The sequence below is a fragment of the Stegodyphus dumicola genome, chromosome 8, assembly GCF_044657685.1.
Source record: "Stegodyphus dumicola isolate Sdum_Otavi_A_Nest chromosome 8, ASM4465768v1".
Taxonomy (NCBI): domain Eukaryota; kingdom Metazoa; phylum Arthropoda; class Arachnida; order Araneae; family Eresidae; genus Stegodyphus; species Stegodyphus dumicola.
In genome coordinates, this window is record NC_140775.1 from 176,674,762 (window position 1) to 176,694,506 (window position 19,745).

Below are 19,745 nucleotides of genomic sequence, written 5' to 3' on the forward strand. Positions count from 1 at the left end.
TTGACAACAGAATTTATTGCGTACAAAGTCAGCAAAATGCATAGCGCCGTACCTGATTCATGATACAGCAGTATTCATTACCAGTAGCAAACTTGTTTGAGGATAAGTTCGAAAAAATGTTTTCTAGTTGTTACCTAAAATCGGTAAACAATAATCTTTGAAAGATTATTCGATTATATCGTTACTAATATGGTAAAAATTTGAAAAGCAATCAGAAGCCGTATCTCTAGTGTCTTCACGTCACGATTTATTTTTATTTGTTCGAATATGATATTTATATCTCTCTTCCTACAAGTATGTATCTTCGTACGTATAAAGTATCAAAAATAATAAAAGTAATTAATAAATTTTTTTTAGTTGCCCTGAAAACTACATCTGAATATAAAGATAAGAAAGACATCAGTAAATTGCTGTTGTTATTTGCTGATCATAATGGTAATCAACCGAACATGATCACATATACCGTCTTCAAAACTTTGATTTTTATCAAGCTTCATATAAATACTAGGTTTTTGTTAGTCACGTAATTTGACATCCTAAATTTAAGATGACAGATGAAATAATGACTAGTTCTGAATTAGCTCACTCAGGAAGTAAAATTTTCTCCTTCCCGTCAATATAGCACATTTATAGCTCCCAATGATGGCGATCACTAACTAAATATGTTATGGATTAGAACCCTATTGCAGTCCATAAGTTTTTCTTTATTCGCTTTATGTGCATGCATGCTTGGTTGTGGAAGAAATTAAAAAGCCCTTTTTTTTTTTTTTACTTAGGTTATTCTAATGTATACGCCAGACATTTATTTGTTGAACTGTAGTTATAATTTGGAACGTGGTGCTAGAGCCGTTGGAGCCGAACCGAACGTCAGTTTGTTTAGAATTATAGAGTTTGATTACGCCAAAGCAGGTGAATTTGGAAAACACCAAAATCGGTCATGCATCCAACTCGTTATCGAGGCTTGAACTCCGGATGAACTACCAGTGTTCGGCGGCTCGCTTGCTAGAATTGCGTTAGGCTCTTTGAATGTAGCAAAGCCACGAGGGTTACCTTCTTAAGATGGCAGGCCTTCGTGGAGTCATTTTCTGAAGGCTTAGATTAGGTTATTATGGCAAAGCACAGTAGGATGCCTTCATGTTGAACTTTCTTAGAGAAATTGACAACCCATACACGTTACACATACAGAAAATTATGAAAACGTCCATGCAGCCGGCCCGTTAGCCTTGATTCGAATCCAGGTCGAAACTACCAGTGTTCAGCGATTTAATTCCTCTACCGCGGGAGGGCCTAATTGCTGAAGGGAACTGGCTTGTATTCATGTTACACACGGTGAAAACAAACAATGCAACCAGCTGATTCGTCTGGCATCGAACCCAAACCAGTTCGAACTTCCAGTATTCAGTAGTTTTAACCACTCGGCCACTGGTGGCGTGTGGTAGGAGCCACAGATAATGTACTGAGTAGCAAAAATCCCTAATAGTGGCCCTGGTTACTAGTAGGATTGTAAGTATATTGGTAATCATCCAATCTACAGCAAGGAAATTTCGGAGCTTAATTGTAAAGTCAAATGCGACACTCCGATAAACGTGGTATATGTAGAGATGGAAATTTTTATTATTTAAAATACTTGTATTTATTAGTAAACATTTTATAAAATTTATTCTTAATTTAGCGTTTAAGAATTCTAAAAGAGTTATCTGAGTATTTTTTCCTCCTTTGGTAATCCAATAAAATTGAGTAAATTTATGTTCTGTAATATCTTTGCGTGTTATATACATAGTTTTTTTTTTTTTTCTTTCAAAGTTAGACAAGTTTACACAAACAATATAGGTCGAAAAGGGAGCTGGTCTGCGCCCGGTGAGCCTGTCGGCAGCGTCGCAAAGCGTAATTTGACTAACGAAAAGATCATGCTTTGGATCTGGTGATCTGGATAGTCACTTGTGTTGAAAAATAAATTTATTTCAACAACATAGGCCAAAAATTTAGTTGATCTGCGCCCGTGAGTCCGTCGGCAGCATCGTAAAGCGTAATTTGACTAACAAAAAGATCATTCTTTTGTATTTGGTGGGATTGTCGTGGTATTAATCACAAATAGTATATGGAAAAAGGTAAAACCCTTGACAGTAAAGGATACAACGAGATGCTAGTGCATGTTGACGCTGCTATCAAGGAAAAAGAGTCGAATTGAGTGCCGGCGCAGAAAGGTAACGTTCCATCAAGATAATACCATACGTGTCTGCATTCACCGGCTGGCCTCTGTACGGACTCGAAAGGGATCTTTCACCACATCCACCATATAACCCCGACATCGCACGTTCGGACTTTCAGCTACATCTTGCTGGTCCTATCTTCACTTCTGCACAAGACGTCCGAAATGAGGTTGACCTGTGTTTGGACTCGGGCCACCAAGTTTCCGAGCCGAAGGTTTTGAAAAACTACCAAAAAATTGGCAGAAAAGCATAGATTTTTGGTAGTGATTACTATCCGCACTAAAGGTACTGACTGCTTTTTTTTTCATAACTTTATGAAGAACGTTCGTGCTTAAAATTTTCGTTACAACCATTAAATTCTGTAATTTATGAATTCCTTCCCACTTCTCATGTATTTATCAACTGTTCTTTATGAACCTGATATTCCTACAATTATCAGCTGTACTTTATAAATCTGATATGTAGAAACGCAATTTGATTTTATGCATTTCAGTATCAAGTGAAATCTTTAAACTAATCGTTCATTATAACACTTTATGTTGTTTTCATTCAAAGCTGAACTCAGATATTGTGCCGAGGTTGAAGTACCAGTAATAGGCGACTTTAGCGCTCGCCCGCTAGAATTTAGAGAGGAACTGAGTGCTAGAATTGGGTTAGGCTCTTTGAATATAGCAAAGCCACGAGGTGGCAGATAGCAGATGCTTTCGTGGAGGAAGTTTCTGAAGGCTTAGTTTAGTTTATAGCAAAGCTCCCCATACACGTTACACACGGGGAAGATTATGAAAACGCCCATGTAGCCAGCCCGTTCGCCTTGATTCGAACCCAAGTCGGAACTACCAGTGTTCAGCGATTTAACCGCTCGGCCGCGGGTGAGCCTAATTGCTGAAGGAAACTGGGTCGTATTCATGTTGCAGAACAGGAAAACAAACCATGCAGCCAGCTGGTTCGCCTGGGATCGAACCGAAACCAGGTCGAACTTCCAGTAATCAATATTCTTAACCACTCAGCCACTGGCGGCGCGTGGCAGAAGTAAGAGCCACAGATATTGTAGTGAGCAGCAAAAACCTCTAATACTGGCTCTGATTACTAGTAGAATTATATATTGGTAATAATCCAATCTACAGCAATGAAATTTCGGAGCATAATTGTGAAGTTAAACACGACACTCCGATAAACGTGATAAAGATGAAAAATTTTTTAAAAAAGGAAACTTACTATGCAAATACATGTATTCATTAGTAAACATTTTATAAAATTTATTCTTAATTTAGCGTTTATGAATTCTCAGAGAATTATCCCATCGAATTATTTTTTTCTCCTCTGGTAATCCAATATAATTGAGTAAATTTATGTGCTGTTAATATCTTTGCCTGTTATGTACATAGTTTTTTTTTTTTTTTTTTTTTTTTTTTTTTTTTTTTTTTCCGTTCAAAGTTAGATAAAACTGAACGTACGTTACACTGAAATTACTTTGTCTAGTAGACATAAAAATAAAGTAAAAGAGTAGATATACATATAAATACATAATATATATATACGGTATACAACGATATACAATATATATATATATATATTATCGTTTTTTAGGATGTATCTATAATATGTATCATTTTACTTTATTAAAATATAATATTCAATTTTGTAATTTAGGAATTTCTTCTCCCTTATCATGCATCATCAGCTTGTACTTTATAAACCTGATACCCCTTCAATTATCAGCTGTATTTTATAAACCTGAAACATCGAAACGCAATTTGATTTTATGCATTTCAGTATCAAGTGAAATATTAAAACTGATTGTTCATTATAACACTTTATGTATTCATTCAAAGCGGATCTCAGATAATGTGCCGCAAATTATGTCCACACTAAGTTTTTTTGTGCAAATAATACGTCCTGCTAGTGTTTTTGTAATAAAATGCATGTTATTAATTGATTTCGAATTTTCGTTGCATCTTGATATTGCTGCCAAAAGATATTCAATCAACAATAGTATCTTTTACTACGTTTATGTGTGTGGATACATAGACCATTTCTCCGTGTACTAGAAAAATTTGATAATGATTTATCCACTTTTGAAGTAAAAAAATAATAGTTAGGAGTGTTATACGATTTTATAATACAAGTAAAAAATATATATAAAGCTCTGGAAAGTGCTAACACATATTTATGGAATATTATGGATGGTAATTTATGAAATATTATGGATGGATGAGTAAATGGAATATTATGTGCGTGCTATATATGTATACACATATCATCAAGTATAAAATCATTTATATATAATTTTTATGTCGCGATGAAATTTGTTTTCTTCCGCAAAATAACGGCAAATTATGAAACATTACGCAACATTGAAAAGCGTGATGAACAAATTTTGCGAAAAGAAATAGCGACTGCTGCACGTATCTCACAGACATCTTTCATTCAACACAAAGGTGGAAAAGTTCTATTCCTGTTCAAAACATACCCTGCAGTCTGAGTCACAGACGGAAGAAATGACAGCAGGTCTTTTGTTCAACCATGGAGGTAGGAAGTTCCTACCTCCATGTGTTCAACTGAGGGGATGTGTTTTATGGCTTACTCACTTTCCCGCCAAACAAGTACAGAGGAAGGAAGCGTCGTTGCCATAGTAACCAGGCTGTAGGTAGTCTTATAGATTTGAGTCTTTATCGCTCAACGTTTGTAGCGCCATCTGTTATTAAAAATCGACATGAGAAAGGGGTATTAAACGCTCTTAAAGTAGCGGTTGGCTACTAATTGCCGCCTAGCCAAAGAATCTCTAAAGAATTCTAAGGCCAAAGAATCTCCTTAGAGATTCATCGAAATCGAGTTAATGGCTAGGCCAAGAATCTCCTTTGGCCTAGCCATTGACTCGATTTCCGATTTCCTCCATACCCTATTCTGAAGCACCGGCGATCCCCACGTGGTTACCAAAACATTGGGTATTTTACCATTAAGTTCAATGGGTTTTGACACGAAAGTATGTAAATATTTTGTACTTACGTCATAAATATACATATTAAGTGTATATATTACTTCCTTGTACGAAGTAAAAAGGAAGTATCGTAATCGCGAAAAGTTTCAGGCAGCATATGTCAACGAAAATATCCATTTTGACCGCTATCGAATGCAATTTAACGATGTTTTTGCGTGATATCTGTACGTAAGGACAGAATTAAAGACTCTTTTACTCCAAAAAATTATAAAACTGCTTTAAAATTAATTCTGAAGATAATTTTTCGTGGCGTCTGTACGAACGTATGTACGTGCGTGCGTACGTACGTATCTCGCATAACTCAAAAACGTGTAGAACGTTGAAATTTTGTATATAGGACTGCTATAACATGTAGATGTGCACCTCGTATTTTGGTTGCAATCGGCCGCACGAAACATATATAAATATATTTATATATATATCCACTCTGTTACTCGGCTCAGTGATCTCAGTTTCTTTACTCTTTCTTATATGTTGGTAAATTGTGCATTTTTTGCTTTAAAAATGATTGAATTATGTGGTTTTTATCTTCCGGTTTAGGATTTTGTGCCTTTAGTAAATCTGTGTGCAATATTTTTAGAATAATCAGCAATTTCAAAGTTGTTTAATTGCCGCTAAGCCTTTTTTAATGGCGGCCATTGATGTTTACATTCGAAACAGGAGACTAGCGGATTTGTTGCCAATCTAGAGAAACTTAGCTTCGCAACAACAAAGATAATGCCTTCATTTATTATTTAAATCATGCTTAATCCATTCTGGAATTTTTTCGAAGAAACAAGCGTTTAAGATTTACTTCGTAATTTTTAATATAGATATTTTGAGTTTTTATGTGTTTTTGCCTTCTCGCGAAGTGAAAACCGAATTAATTAAATGAGAAATACACAATCGTCTGTGAAAAACTGTTCTTTTTTGTTTTGTTTGCTTAATTTCTTTTATACATCATTCTAGCTTTATTATAGTATTTGAATAGAACATGTGGCAACGATTGGATAATTCTATTCTTTAAATGATATAAATTTTGTGCATTATGAGTTATAATATGAACGAAATGTATAAGTTAACTGTTATATAATTATTGGATTATATAACAGTTAACTTAGTTTCCGTTATAAAATTATTATATAAGTTAACTGTTATATAATTATTAATACTGTTAAGTGAATTTAGCGCCAGAGTGTTGCTATGGTAAACAAATACTAGAGTGAATTTTAAAGAATGCATTTATTCTATTGTGCTTTAAGCGCTGTCGGCGAAGTAGATTTAATTCAATCCAATAAGTTTAAATGAAATGCGAGAAAAAATGCGTATAATTTAATATTCCTATACAAGGAAGTCATGTGGTGTACACATCAGATTTTTATTTTCTTTTTCTACAGTACTTCAAAGTCGGAAGTATATGAAAAGAATACATTTTTAAACACCATTTCATTCTGAACGGAATTAAATGCTATACTTTTCACAGAAAAGTTTGCTCAGAATGGTTTAATTTGAATGAAATATTTTCACAAGTTCTTGTTAATTACATCAGAAAAAATGTTAAGGTGATTCAGTTAAGGATTATAAAAATTAAGATCAAAGTTTATTGTGTTATTAATATTAAAATTATGCATTATTTCTTTTCTATTGATAGAGCTTCTTCCTAAAATACTTTCTCAAATATGACATGATTTTTTTAGCTTCTGAGGCATCTTTTAAATGGAAAAATATAAGTCAATTTATAATTAATGCTCTATTCGGTCCATTTCAAACTAGAGTACCTTTTATTATAATAGCGAAATACTTTAATTAGTACTTAACACTCTCTGAATATTTCTGAAAGGGAATTAAAAAAAGATTATTTTTTAAATATTATTTAAAACTTGTAACTGAGTTAGTATAAAATGTAAGGGGAATAATTCTTTTAATTATACTTATGAGATTTTTTTACCCTTAATTTCAACAATACATATTCCAAAACTTTTCCGTACTACTTTTTTAAGTACACATCTCGTAGAAATTGCTTTACAATACCTTTTAACAGATTGCTTTCCAGTATGAACAATTCTTGCTTAAATAGTTTTATAATGTCTTTGTCAACAGGATTTCAATTTATGTTTACAACTCAATGTAAGGTTATTATATATTTAGATAATATTTATAATGATTATAAATTTAGATAAATTTAATAATCAGATTTCTTCACAGTAACTTTCACAGTTGTTTTTGAATGAATAAATGATTCATTTCAAATACATTTATAAATAATTTAATAAATATTTATGTATTTTGATAATTGCTATTATCCATCACACTATTAATGTTTCTTTTATGCGGAAGTGTCTCGTTTTTCAATTTGTATGAACTGTCCTGTGTCCAAATACTATCAGCGCCCTGTCAAGCGAGCTTCTGAACGTAAACAGAACCACAGCATCTGGTGACGGAAGCTTCGGAGCAGTGTTTCACTTGTAGTGCTGGTTTGGCCACCCCTTCCTTTCTTATCTCAATGTTCTCCCCTTTGACCTTTCTGCCACCTGTCCAGACTATTGTACATCATCGGCAAAGAATCTCTAAGGAGTAGATTCTTTGTCATCGGTGTATTGCAAAATTTTACTGAGCCGGATACATCACGCTTCGCGCGATATCCCGGCGATACTTGCACCCAACGAACGAACAGGTTGACACCAAAGGCGATGCAGCTCAAATCCAAATAGGTTAGATTGCTTCGATTTGATTTGAAGGCATCGGATTTTAAACTATGGCGTTAACAGGTAACTTATTTTTTAATAATTTTCACTTAAATTTTGACTAATCATACTTAAAACAATTACAACATAATTTGATGTAAGGATGTATTAATATTCCGTATAATATGTCCGCCATGTTATTTAAGACTTAACCGCACTTAAATAGCTTTTAAATTGTTGATAATTGTACAAATATTGCTTCCATAATTAATATTCCGTATAATATGTCCTCCATGTTATTTAAAACTTAACCGCACTTAAATAGCTTTTAAATTGTTGATAATTGTACAAATATTGCTTCCATAATTACGAAAGGCATAAAAACTTTAACCGGAAGATAAAAACAACATAATTCAATCATTTTTAAAGCAAAAAATTTGCAATTTACAAATATATAAGAGTAAAGAAACTGAGATCACTGAGTCTGGTAACAGTGTGGATATATTTATATACGTTTGGCGCGGCCGATTGAAACCAAAATACGACGTGCACATCTACATGTTATAGTAGTCTTATATACAAAATTTCAACGTTCTGAGGCTACTCGTTTTTGAGTTATGCGAGATCCGTACGCACGTACGTACATAAGTTCGTACAGACGCCACGAAAAATTCTCTTCAGAATTCATTTTAAAGCAGTTTTTTGGTTTTTTTTTGGAGGAAAAGAGTCTTTTATTCTGTCCTTACGTATAGGTATTACGCAAAAACATCGTTAAATTGCATTCGAAAGCGGTCAAAGTGGATATTTTCGTTGAAATATGCTGCCTGAAGCTTTTCGCGATTACAATACTCCTTTTTACTTCGTACAATTAAGTAAAAAAAGGGATAAAAGTGAACGTAAAAATAACAAAACTGTAGAAGATATACATATGTTTTCTAAAAATTTATAGATGCACGTATATTTTTTCTTTGCAATATCTCTGCATGTAATAAAGTAAAGAGTCTGTCTGTGTGTGTGAAAATGATAATATTTTGTATTTTTAAAAGATTTTTTAAATGAAGATTCCGAGTACACTTCTCACATCTCACATCTTTAAAAATGTGATTGTGTCCACAATTTTCCTGTCTTATTGTTGTTGATAGATTTTTGATGAAATCGCATCATTTTGAATAGTTTCATTCTTTTAGAAATATGTGTTTGGCAACAATTTTTCATCGTATTTCTTATGTAACTGTTTTTAAGAGATTGGCATATTTCATTGTCATTTATATTGTTGATGACAGATTTTTAATGAAATCGCATCATTTTGAATAATTTCATTCTTTTAGAAATATGGGTTTGGCAAAAATTTTTCTTCGTATTTCTTACGTAACTGTTTTTAAGAGATTGGCATATTTCATTGTCATTTATATATATAATACATTTTTATTGATTTTTTTTTTTTTTTTTTTTTTGTTAAAGTTGTTGTGCAGAGTAAAATTCTGCGCGGAATTTTATGTTTTTTGAGTTGCTTTCATGTTATTTTTTGCTTATTTCAGTGTTTGTAAGATATTGAAAAGTTTTGCATGACTTTTTTTCCTTCAACGGAAAGTTGGTTAATTTTTTTATTAGGATAATTAATATTTGTATTAAGGGATATAGCTTATTTCATTGTAATTTTTTTCTCTTGAAAATATAAGATAAAATATCATTAATTATACTTTGCTTTTCAGAATTTTTTGTTTTTTGCATTCTTTTATATTATTTATTGCTCATTTCACTGTTTTTAAGATATTGAAAAGTTTTGAGTAATTTTTTTAGGAAACAAAGTTCTTAACCTCCTTTATACCATTTCAGTTCTTGTGATTTTGCAAAGGGAAGTTGGTTAATTTATTTATTAGGATAATTAATATTTGTATTAAGGGATATTGCTTATTTCATTGTAATTTTGTTATACGTATTAACTTTTTTTTATGAAGTTGTTCTGCAGAGTAAAATTCTACGCAGTTTTTAAATTTAACGTTTGGTGTTCCCTTCAGCCATTTTACCGGTACATTTAAAAGCCGGACTAAGGCTGGCAGCGAACCTGCTAGTATGTAATACATGCATGTGAATTTAAGTATAATTCTTGAGATTGATCCGGCCCACCAGCGGCCGAGCGGTAAAGACGCTGAACACTGGTAGTTCGGTCTGAGGTTCGAATCCCGCGAACGGGATGGCTGCATGGGCGTTTTCGTGGTTTTCCCCATGTGTAACGTGTATACGAGCCAGTTTCCCTTAGAAAGTCCTCCACGAAAGGCATCCCTCCCTTTAGGCAGATAGCCCTCGTGTGCTTTGCCATAATTAAATACACCAACACCAACACACCAATGAGATTGATCCAGCTTTATTCTTGAGTGTAATTTACTTGTATTTAAGGATTAGCGTATATTTTATAAGAATTTTCGGTACTTTTCCGTTTTGCCGGCGCAAGCGATAAAGTCGCCAATAATGGTACAACCGATGCCAAACGGAATGTTCTCGCTGGTAACCTTTTACGCCTCATTTTCAAATCAAGTCGCAGCGTTTTCTTATCAGATTGATTGTTTCTTTCAATACTGGCATATCATTACATAGAATTTTTATCAGATAGTTCAGTTTTATGTCTAAGGCAATTTTCGGTAATTAAGTCAATTAGGATGCAATCACAGCGTTTACCCGAAGCCGAAAATATAGAAAAGGTAATGTCAAGGGTTAAATTCATCAATTCTAATGAGAATGCATTAGCGAAGTAAAGCACTGCAGTTTTACATAATTTCTGAGTAAGTTATTCTTACGAATTGAAATATTTCTTGTATTTAAACTAGTGTTCCAAATTAAGATTTAACTTGAAATTAATGTAGATAATTACTGAGAGCATTAGATTTTTGTAGAGTAGCTTACGTGAGATGAGATCGCTTGGGGTCGCGTGATGTGAACCGGCGAATCAGGATGTTGAACTATGAAAGCATAGTAAACTCTTAAATTAATGTCTTTTTACAAATTTGTTGTCTTCATTTATTGGCTTTTTATAAAATTTTAAGCGATATTAAAATGTTTATGCCTTCTTTTTTAAAAAGAATTCTTAGAACTAACATTTTAAAAATATTTTTTATGTGTATACTGTATGTTGTCGCCAATAAAGTCTGCTTGGCGAGATTTGCGCCGGCGAAACGGAAAAGTACCGAATTTTTCGTATATTTATCGCATATATGTAAATTTTTCCAACTTTTTGACACAAACGTGTATTTTTAGAAAAAATGTGCATAAATATGGTGCTACTTTGGTAGACGGTTGCACGGATTTTTTTCGTCTTACGTTGGCGCAATTGTTGGCGCGGTTTTTACAAACGTCAGCCATCTTGAAAAATTCTGTTTTTACGCATAGTAAAGTATTCGAAACTTAAAAATAAATAAATAAATAAATAAATATTGTTAAAAGTACTGGATTAATTTTTTGCTGAAAATGTCGTTTTTTAAGATGGCAGGCAAATGTAAACAAATACATTTACTATGAGTATAAAATACTAAAGTAAGGTTATTATTACTTTCATATAGCAAAGAAGAGAATAAAAACACCGCTATAAAAACTTTGGGCCAACGTTTAATTAGATTAAAATATTACTGAAATTGAATTTCGAATTAAGAACCATCATACCAACATTTAAAAGAATTAGAATATTATTAAATTCAAATACTTTAAAATACGTTACTTAGAATATAATTAACATTAAAACATATGGACAATAATTATCTCAGCAATTTCTGAAAATAGTGTATTAATTTTTTTAAACAAAAATTGAAGTATACAGTTATAAAATAAAATAAAAATATGTACTTATATTTTTGAGTCATTTAATCTGTTGTTTATTCATAAGTACCACAAAAAAATCTGAATCATAATTTAGATAACATCTTTGAAGACATCTTTGAAGGAATTCGAAGATATGAATTAATTTTAAAACGGCGCGGAAATGCCCAAATTGTCAGTAACCAAACAGGGAGCTGATTACAGCTCGTTAATGCACATATATTCTATAACCAATCAGAGAGCTTATTACATCACGGCTAGAATTAAAATTATTTAAAAATTCATACATAATAAAATCATTTTTTAAAAAAAATGCAAAATTAAATTGTCTTTTAATATTTAACAGCCATAAATAATGTTTAAAACATTAGATTAAATTTATACATATTAAAACGAATTACTTTTAAAGTAAGGTGACGTCATTGATTACATCATCCACAGCATAAAATTTCATAAAATATGATAAACAATGAAATTTTTATTTCAAATAAAAATGCAAAATTAAAATGATTTTTAATATTTAGAAGCCATAAATAATATTTTAAACACGGAATTTATGCACAATAAAAAACATTATTTTTTAAATAAAATGACAACAAAGTATCGGTTACCATAAATAACTTATCCAGCAATGGGTTTACCATAAGTTGCATTACTCGCCTATGGAAAATCGCCAAAATCCGTGCAACCGTCTACCAAAATAGCATATTAATAAATAAAAGTTTACGTCATATTAGCAAAAATTTACATAAATATTCGAAATTATTTTAATGTATATTCTATTAAAGCTGCATGTCCGTATGCGTTTATTTGATTAATGTTATTAACGAAAAATATACAAAAGATTCCATCTCTTCCAAGATCTCCGCATGCTTATATTCGATTAATATTACAACTGATAAAACATGAGGAAGATTTCATACTCTTCCCAAACACTATTTTTGCGCCCAAATATAAATACGTCTTATCCTTAACATGTACGTTTAATTTTAGTAAAAATTTTGGTAAAGCTCCTGTACATTATATCGTAGAGAAATATGAATTTTGAGGGAAAAAATTACGTTAATCATTAGCTATATATCACCGTTAAAAATTTGTTTCAAGGTTTCACCAAATTATAGTACTGAAAAGATTGCAAACAAAAGATGGTAAAACATTGAACCATTATTTAGTGCTTTGGCTGAACCATTATTTGGTAATAGGTTGAACCATGAATTGGCAATACGTTGAACCAAGAACGGGGATGTTGAACCATAAATTGGGAATACATTGTATTAACTATTATATTAGAATATGGATTGAGAATGCCTTAAACTTTAAATTATAATTATGTTTAGCATTAACTGTAATTAATTTGAGCCATTAACTTCAAATTATAGAAAGTTCTTTGAGAGCTCAGGATAAAATTTCATATTAGCCATGTTCTAGTATTTTTTATACAATTACTGCTATGGCTCCTTCTTCCGATATTTTTTTTTTTTTAATTACTTCTATGGGTAAGCAATTTGCAAATAGCTTATACTGATCAGCACATCTATAGCAATAATTTTTGACAATTTGGGTAGCACAACAAACCGGTTTATTTGCATAAGATAATCATTCCGTTTTGAGAGAATAGAAAGTATAAAATATGTATCATTAAAATGCGTACTTGCAATATACTACCCTGTGTATAAAAGCAATTATTTACAAAATACTGTAAATAAGCTAAAATATAACTGCTCCTTGCACGAGCTAAATTTCAATAAAAATTTGTGTTTGATGTAACTTCACTTGTAAATTAAATTGCATTGATTTACAAGACCTTTATTACCTTTTTACTTCCTTGTACGAAGTAAAAAGGAAGTATTGTAATCGCGAAAAGTTTCAGGCAGCATATTTCAACGAAAATATCCCATTTTGACCGCTATCGAATGAAATTTAACGATGTTTTTGCCTGATATCTGTACGTAAGGACAGAATAAAATACTCTTTTCCTTCAAAAAAATTATAAAACTGCTTTAATATTCATTCTGAAGAGAATTTTTTGAGGCGTCTGTACGAACGTATGTACGTACGTACGTAGCCTCAAAAACGAGTAACCTTAGAACGTTGAAATTTTGTATATAGGACTGTTATAACATATAGATGTGCACCTCATATTTTGGTTGCAATCGGCCGCACCAAACGTATCCACTCTGTTACCCGGCTCAGTGATCTCAGTTTCTTTACTCTTATATGTTGGTAAATTGCACATTTTTTGCTTTAAAAATGATTGAATTATGTTGTTTTTATCTTCCGGTTAAGGATTTTATGCCTTTAGTATATCTGTGTGCACTATTTTTAGAATTATCAGCAATTTTAAAGTTGTTTGATTGCCGCTAAGTTTTTTTTAATGGCGGCCATTGATGTTTACATTTGAAACAGGAGACTAGTGGATTTTTTGCAATCTAGAGAAACTTAGCTTCGCAACAACAAAGATAACGCCTTCATTTATTATTTAAATCATGCTTAATCCTTTCTGGAATTTTTTCGAGGAAATAAGCGTTACAGATTTACTTCGTACTTTTTAACATAGATATTTTGAGTTTTTATGTATTTTTGCCTTCTCGCGAAGTGAGAATTGAATTAATTAAATGAGAAATACTCAATCGTCTGTGAAAAACTGTTTCCTTTTTGTTTTGTTTGCTTAATTTCTTTTATACATCATTCTAGCTTTATTATAGTATTTGAATAGAACATGTGGCAACGATTAGGTAATTCTATTCTTTAAATGATATAAATTTTGTGCATTATGAGTTATAATATGAACGAAATAATAAGTTAACTGTTATATAATTATTGGTTTATATAACAGTTAACTTAGTTTCCGGTATATAATTATTATATATTATATATGTTAATTATTATAAATGTTAACTGTCATATAATTATTAATAATGTTAAGTGAATCTAGCGCCAGAGTGTCGCTATGGTAAACAAATACTAGAGTGAATTTTAAAGAATGCATTTATTCTATTGTGGTTTAAGCGCTGTCGGCGAAGTAGATTTAATTCAATCCAATAATTTTAAATGAAATGCAAGAAAAAATGCGTATAATTTAATATTCCAATACAAGGAAGTCATGTGGTGTACACATCAGATTTTTTTATTTAATTCCTTTAAATTTACCTTTCATACATTAGGAAAAAATCATTTTCATACAAGTTTCTCGGTTTTTTTACATGCTAAAGTAAAAATCTGTACACTAGCAGCTTTCTTATTTAAATTCATCTCATTATAACAGAATTCTAATGACTTATTACAGTTTGCCTTTACAATAATCTTTAACCCGGTGGAAGGCGCGCGCTAAACAGAGCACATTTTGGTCGCGCGGGGTACCTGTATAACCCCACCGATAAATTTAAGCTTAATTCAATATACACATATAAACTTAAGTGCAAATAAATTGAAAAGGTATAAAATACAGTTTTTTAGTATATTCTAAAGCATGAATATTAATTTGAAAATATATTTACGTTAATTTCTACTACTAATGTTTATAGGAAAAAACTTACTCAATTACAAAATAAAAATCAGTTACATACCTTTATTGAATTTTAAACACATTTGTCACAAACATAATTAGAGTGATCCTTGCAAGTAAAATTTTGGCATTTCATACAAGAAATTGTTGTTTTTTTGTCCTTAGCTCGAGGACATATTGTACATCGTCCTTTACCAAGCTTCATTCTCTTTGGCAAGTTCTCTTCAGAAACGGCATTCCTTTCTGTTGAGAAATTCTGATTCATTTTCTCTCGTAATTCTCTGGGTAACATTTGCATATTTGATCTCCTCTTTATTTGTGGGTTTACGAGAGATAATGCCAATGTTTTCAAAAACATTCGTCTACTTTTATACTGCAAGGGAGGATTTTTAGTAGACATAAGTGACACTCGCGCGTTTATACCAGCCACGTTCAAAACACAGTAAAAAATCACCATAGGCCACCTGTTTGTTTTCCTAGCTGTTGAATAAAGCGTAGACATTTCATCAACAGTATCTACTCCTCCTTTCGTTCCATTGTAGAAATGGATTATTTCTGGCTTACTTTGTTCAGAGTTTTCATCTATCGTGTCATCATGATGCATTGTAGACAGAAGAACTACACATTTCGATTTCTTTGGAACATATGATACTAATGTCATGTCTTTTTGGAATCCAAACATGGAAGAATATACTTCTCTTTTCTTTGTTTCTAAAAATTCAGCAGGAATTACAGCTTTATTTTTCTTCAAAGTTCCCACTACAGTGAGTTTCTTTGATAGGAGCTCTTTTGCTAGCGGGTAACTTGTATACCAATTATCCATGGTTATATTCCTCCCAGATCCAAATAATGGAGCACAAAGTCGTTTTACGATCTCAGATGGCGAATAATCAACTTTGAAAGGACCATCCGATTGTTTCCCCGCATAAATTTCCATATTATATGTATAATATGTCCTGGCATCGACTACGGCAAATAATTTAATTCCATATTTTGCCGGCTTTTTCGGCATATACTGGCGAAAAGCACATCGGCCACGAAATTTCTCCAACTTTTCATCTATTGTAACATATTCACTAACTGAATATATTTCTTGACATTTTTTATTGAAATCGCTGAAGAAATCTCTCACAGCTGCCAGCTTATCCAACTGTCTTCGAGCTTCGCGATCGTTTACATTGTCTAATCTCAAGCACCTTAGAAGAAAAGTGAATCGTTTGTAAGACATTGTCTTTCGGAATAATTCAATTCCGGTGCCATCAGCGTCCCACAAGTCTTTTGCATTAGCATGAGAAGATTTATGCAATCCGCATAAATATAAAAGACCAAACAGTGCTCTCATCTCCACTTCATCTGTATGCCTAGCATCTCGACTCCGTTGAAAATTTTCGGATATTTTATCAATAAAAATATTGGTGCAGTCCACAATATTTTTTATAATATTGAAATCCATAAAAAGTTCCCAACTTTCAATTGGTTCCATAATACTTATTGCAACTGATTTCAGACCTGGTAAGTGGGTTATAATATTACAGGAACTGGTTCTTACCTTCTGATTCGGTTTACTTTTCTTCCAAACTGTTTTATTTTTTCCTATATAACTGTCACTTTTTTCATTAGATTCAAGCGTTTTATTTTCAGCTTCAAACTCACTGTCGCTGTCATGACTGCTATAAATTTCTTGATCTACTTCATTTTCACTAGCAGTATCCATTTCTTCATCGGAAGTTTCCACAGTATCCAATAACATTCTCAAGTGTTCCATTTCTTTTTCATAATCTGTCATTTTTCGTTTGAGAGCCATTTTCGAACGACTACAGTATAGCACACATGCACAATCTATGCAAGCAAGAAGCTAAAGTGAGAAATTTCAGAACAAATCTGGTCACGGGGGTTCCCAGGTTACCCCAGTTGCATGTAGCGTTCCAAGAAATGATTGCTCCTCCCCAACAAAAGAAAAACACCTGCTGCTGGCAGGTGCTATTGAAAGAAAACCGTTTAAAAGTTAGCTACTGAAGGGCTGATTCATAGCGGATAAATAGAAATTCCAGAATGAAAGGTTTTATGAGGCTGGGGTGACTCAGTCACCCCGCGCGAGTGCTACCGGGTTAAATGGAGTATCTAAATCCCAGATTTTATCTCATATTGATTTGCTATTCTAAACACATACATAGTTTTGAAATTAGATTCAAGTTTTACGGTAATTAAACTCACAAGAGAAACTGCTTTCTCATAATAAAATTAAAATTATACATTGTTTCTAATGCGTAATTAACATATATTTAGCTGAATAATATTATGTATATTAAAGAAATCTGATGTGTACACCACATGACTTCCTTGTACGGAATATTAAATCATACGCATTTTTTCTTGCATTTCATTTAAACTTATTAGATTGAATTAAACCTACTTCGCCGACAGCGCATAAACCACAATAGAATAAATGCATTCTTTAAAATTCATTTTGTCTACCATAGCGATACTCTGGCGCTAGGTTTACTTAACAGTATTATATTTCGTTCATATTATAACTCAGAATGCACAAAATTTATATCATTTAAAGAATTATCTAATCGTTGTCAAATACTATAATAAAGCTAGAACGATGTATAAAAGAAATTAAGCAAACAAAACAAAAAAAGAAACAGTTTTTCACAGACGATTGAGTATTTCTCATTCTATTAATTCCGTTTTCACTTCGCGACAAGGCAAAAATACATAAAAACTCAAAATATCTATATTAAAAATTACGAAGTAAATCTTAAACGCTTATTTCCTCGAAAAAATTCCAGAAAGGATTAAGCATGATTTAAATAATAAATGAAGGCGTTATCTTTGTTGTTGCGAAGCTAAGTTTCTCCAGATTGGGAACAAATCCGCTATCATGCTGTTTCAAGTGTAAACAAGAGCAATGGCCGCCATCAAAAACATTATTAGGCTTAGCGGCACTTAAACAATTTTAAAATTGTTCACAATTTTAAAAACATTGCATAAAGATTTACTAAATGCATAAAAATCTTAACCGGAAGATAAGAACAACATAATTAAATCATTTTTAAAGCAAAAAATGTGCAATTTACAAACCTATAAGACTAAAGAAACTGAGATCACTGAGGCGTGTAACAGAGTGGATATATATATATATATATATATAAATATATTTATATACGTTTTGTGGAGCCGATTGCAACCAAAATACGAGGTGCACATCTACATGTTATAGCAGTCCTATACACAAAATTTCAACGTTCTGAGTCTACTCGTTTTTGAGTTATGCGAGATACGTACGCACGTGCGTACATACCTTCGTACAGACGCTACGAAAAATTCTCTTCAGAATTCATTTTAAATCAGTTTTATAATTTTTTTGGACGAAAAGAGTGTTTTATTCTGTCCTTACATACAGATATCACGGAAATACATCGTTAAATTGCATTTGAAAGAGGTCAAAATGCGATATTTTCGTTGAAATATGCTGCCTGAAACTTTTCGCGATTATTCGCGACAATTCTTCCCTTTTACTTCGTACAAGGAGGTAAAAACACATTATTCCATGCGTATTTCTTATTTTCATTCCCATTCCATGACACTTACCTTGAAAATTTGGAGACTGTAGAAGTGTTTGCCAGGATCTGTACAGTTTCCCTTGTCCCCTTCCCACACAAAAACATGTTTTACTTGAAACTTTTTTATCACAAGTATCTAAACCATAAAGATTTTTTTAATTTTTATTTATGGTAATTTTTCATTTATGATATTTTAAAATGCATTATCAAACATGATGCATTTTAATATTTACGTACCTATGCGATAAAGACAATTTTCCAAGGTTACTCAAATTGTTCAGTTTATTCATTCTGCAGATTAAACATATCAACATGTCATGCAGAAACGTAAACATTTCGTGTAAAATAAGTTAGAGAAAAAAACATAAGATTAAATTAAGATCACAAAGGGAAGAAAATATTTAAATCAACGTAGCCAAATTTTGTATTAATTATACTCTGCATAATAAATTTAATTTAGCAACACGAAGCTAGTTATATAGCATTTTAAATGATGATGTATATTTTAATCATTATTTTTCAGAATTTAATAACAAGTACTTCTGAATAATTTGCATAAATTATTATGCTTAGAGAGGAACAGTATATTCATCAATAACATTTTTCTAACTTGAAAACTTTAATTGTATGAAATAAATATGATAAACTTACTTGTAAAGTATGTGTAATATTTTTAATTATTGATAATATTGTTACGAATTTGGTATTTAAAAAGCTAATGTTAGTTCAATTATAAATTAAATGGTTTTATTTCTCGCGCAGTGCAGCGCGTGACGAATATTAAAAGAAAGCTAAGCCGGAAAAATTAAAAATACAAGAGCGCGTGCGTTAAATAAATAAATATCTCTTTTTGATTTCGAGAAAGTGCTGGAAAATTCTAGCGCGTGATTTTAAAATCTTATAAAAGGAGGAAAACATCTCAGTTTGTAGTAGTTGCTTAGTTTGTTGTTGTTTAGAAAACTGTTCTTGTTGATTGTAGCGAATTCGCGGATT